A 4,377-nucleotide genomic window follows, 5' to 3' on the forward strand; every position below is an offset into this window, starting at 1 on the left:
GCAAAATTTTGAACTTCTACCTTTAAGATTGTTGAGTGGATATTAGTGTGAGGCAATCCACAAAATGTTTTTTTAGGATAGAGTATTCTATGTTAAAATTTTCTAATTCAGATATGTTGATCAATGCACATATCACATAAGATGTAATCTCAACTACATTCAAATCTAAATACACAAATTTGTCATATGATGCTTTAGTCTAAAGGTATTCATCCAATTATTTCTCCACATAGTCAATTTGTAAGGTAATGTGCTCTCTCAATAGTGAAAATCTTTTCAATGTCCTTTCCCTTTTAGCTCTAATAGCTCAATGTTATCATGAATTCTTCTAATCCTTCTATTTAAGTCAATGATCTATACATTAGGTCTTTGTACTTCAGTAACTATTAGTTAACATATTTGTCTTTTATGAAATAACCTTAAAATGACTCCTGAATGCTTAAACCAAGAACACAAACACCTACAACTAATAGTTGGGTTGCTTAGAAATTGGAATACACAAGCAACCTTTGAATTTTGAAATGAAGGTCAACTCTCTTATTTGGGTGAATAATAATTTTAGGAATGCTTTAAACCCAAAAGCAATAAAGGAACACACACATCTACTCATGCACACGATATAGATGCAAAAGAGCTAAATAACTGGAAACAAACAATAAATCACACAAAGACCATTTACCTGACTATTACATTAGAAAACAAAAGGAAAAATACATGTAGATTCTTTCAGGTACATGAATAATCAAGGTTCACATAGCACGTAATAAACACATACACAATGTAAGAAAATTATATTCAAAGAAAATCCAAATCAATTCAAAGATTGGTCTCAATCAAAAGATACATATTCAAACTCAAAGATGTGATATACAAACATCTTCCTTCTCTAAACACACAACAAGATAACACAAATATCATTGTCCCTACACTCACAAATTAAAATCTAGAAAATAAAATATTTCTTTTCCCCTACAATTATAAACAAAATAGATAGAAAAACCTCCTCCCCCCTATAGCACAAAGTCTTCCTGAGAAAGAAGTTGGAACCCCCTATCTTGAAAGATCTTTACAATAAATAATCACAAGTAGAAAACCCTTCAGTTATGGTAACTAAATCTTGAATTCATGTCCTTCTCATTTACTTGTCACATAATAATGTTTATAATATTATTCAAATTATAAATTTCATAGTGAGAAAATGTGATGTTAAAGTTTAATGCTAACAGTTGGACCTCAGCCTCCATAGTTATCCCAAAGTATTTAATAGGTTGCCCCATGTTTCAAAGGTTGTTGACATATTGATATATGATATAGATTATTTTTGAGACAACCTTTCAAAAAAATTCATATGGGCTCTTGGATTGGTGTAATTGTGTAATGGGTAGGTGGCATTTCGTTGGTAATGAAGGTTGTCGGCATTGGTGACTATCATTGACAATGTCATAATTAGTTATCCATAATTTTTTCATTGAGAATAATTTAGAAAATTGTGTCAATGAAAATATTGGGAATTTGGATTGAAAAAGCATATCCAAAACTTAGCTCAATCCAATGGTGTAATTGCAAGTTATGCCCCCACACTGAGACTAATTTTTTGTCATCAACAAATTCGTGGTTGGTTGCATTGAAAACCATGAATATTCTTCATGCACATACTTGAATTTTGAGATGCTCTAAGAGCCAATTTGATTCAATTCCAGATATATTTGACAATCCTTAGAAGAGATATAATTCCATAAAATTTCTCATACCAAAAACTAGTTAATCACTAGTACAACTGTGCATGGTATTATTGTTGCTAGCAATATTGGCACTAGTATTTGATGCTCTTACTTTCACCACCATTATTAGTTGATATTGAGAGAGCATGGACATATTAGATAGAATACACTCACTTGATCTTTGGATGCAATAAACTATACTTGACTCCATCATAATTGGTTGGCCTTTTGTGCTATTGAGAATTTCTTTACACTTGAGTAAATATGCTTCTCTACATATGTAATTATATCTAAGGTCCATGAATGTGCAAACCCTCCAAAAAGCATGTTGTAATATGGATGTGGAAATTATTATGAATACTTTTCTTGCATGAAAGAGTGAATATCTATGAAATTTGATTCCCTTTATACATATTAAGTTCATATTGATTTGAACCTATTTAATAAGTCTAGACTGAGATAAGAACCCAATGTAATGAGACATACTTTACTTTGTCATGGTATGGACACTCTCACATTAGAGACTTTGCTAATTTTTAGGCTAGATCCCTATGTGTCTCAAGCTATGCATATATGCTCGTCCATATAATACATGTAGTTGATTTTATATTTGTCTTCTATTTCCTATTTTCAGCAAGATTCAACTATGTCAACCCACTTTTACAATGATAAAAGTGTTAGTGACTTGGAAAGATCATTCTTGCACATGTGAGGGTCGTTGGAATGCCTTTGCCAAGATGAATGAATTTTAACATGAAAATTGGAGAACTCCAAATAACTTGAAAATTTGAATTTGAAATTGTGAACTTGGAACCTTGAAGTTGAACCTCTAAGTTGATGAACTTGTTTAGACCATATGAACCACTATATACTAGTTTGAACCTATTTGAACCAATTTGAACCCTTTGAACCTTATTCAACATGTATGGGCCATTTTGAACCATAATATACCTATATGTACTTGTTTGAACTTGTCAAACCATATGAATTGCTTTGAACCATTTGAATTGATTTGAACTATTTTGAACTATTGAACTAGTTTGAACTGCTTTGAACTATGTTCAAAGTGGTTCAATGAATAAATAAACATTTGAAGTTCAAAACCTTAAGGACTCTCTTCAACCTTATTGAACTATATTATCAAACCAACTAGTTGATAGCAACTTCACATTTTGAGTTACATTTTTGAACCATTACATTTGAACCTTGAGTCTGGACCTGTTGAACTAATCTGAACCTATTGAACTAGTTTGAACCTGGTGAAGGGGTTCAAGGCTTGTGCCTTATCATATTTTAAAACACATATTTAGAGATATAATCTTTGCCACAATATAGTACATGAAAGGGGATAATCTAATTTTTTGAAATTTTGAGTTGGGGTCCATATGCGAGCTACCATTGGCTCTACAAGAGGACTACTTTTCTGGCAAAATAAGAGAACTCTAGCATCTCTAGTCAAGGAGCAATGCTAGAGAATATTGGGAAATAGATTCACTAGAAAAAAGGAGAGTGAATTACATGGAGCTATTTGCACATGGGTGGAGGGGAGCAGGACAAATGGCAAACCATATCTAAAAGCGAAAAAAATTACACCACCGAACCACCTAAATTGACAACAAGCTAAAATCTTGGGGATTATTCCAACTACTATCATGCACAATTTTTTTTCCAAACAAGGAAATATTTACATAGGCAGGAAAACCCCTATCGCGTGAAGAAAGGAAAGAAAAACTTACACATGATCATTTATCGATAGAGAGAAGAATGAATCATTTCTAAACAAAGGGTTATATTCGAATGAGATAACCTAATACAACTTCCATGTGGTGAACTCTCCATTGTTGCATATTAAGTTGATTGTGTGAGGAATTTTATAAGCCAAAGATTCATTTATTAAGATCATGCCCAAATAGCCAATATTCATTGTAAACCTCAAGTTTTTCATGAGCCTTTGGCATGCCATTTTCCAAATCATTACAAACTGTTTGTTGAAAGAAAGAGTATTCAAACATTTCCCAAGTACAAACTACATTATTATTGTCAACCTTTGTTATTCCATCATCTTTTAAAGGACTTGCAACACTTAGATAGTCATTAACAAGAATAAGCCTCATCTAATATTGGGTCAGTATCAACTAAAATTGCTTCTTCATGTTTTGTTGCAATTAAATTTGAATAGTCTTTATCTAAGATCAATGCATTAGGCGAGGCACTGCTTGAATCTTTCCCTCTTGGATCTTCTCACCCAATGGATGTCAAAAAAATTTCAATGGACTTTCCCTCAGACAATGGAGAACCATTAGAGTAGGTTGTTGATTCTTAGGGTTGTAATATTTTAATAATCTAACCATCATCCATCTCTAAATTTGTCTTGAATGCTCTTTCACCATCTAAACGCATGGGCTCTTCATCAATCTTTCTCACCCTACAAAATTTCCTGGATAGCATCATTTGGTGGGATTGCATTAGAATTCTTAGATATAAAAGATTCATTTGATTTCTCACCATTAAGTTCTCACTCAAAAGGAGGTGTATCAAAGCAAGCAATCATCTAATTGCAAGGCATGTTCATCATTATATTCAATATGTAAATGATAGGCTCCTACAATGTTGGGAGAACTATCTTCAAACATAGAAGGCATTTGGAAGTATCCTT

This window comes from Cupressus sempervirens, chromosome 4 (assembly GCF_028749045.1).
Source record: "Cupressus sempervirens isolate cs-2001-9-10 chromosome 4, ASM2874904v1, whole genome shotgun sequence".
Taxonomy (NCBI): domain Eukaryota; kingdom Viridiplantae; phylum Streptophyta; class Pinopsida; order Cupressales; family Cupressaceae; genus Cupressus; species Cupressus sempervirens.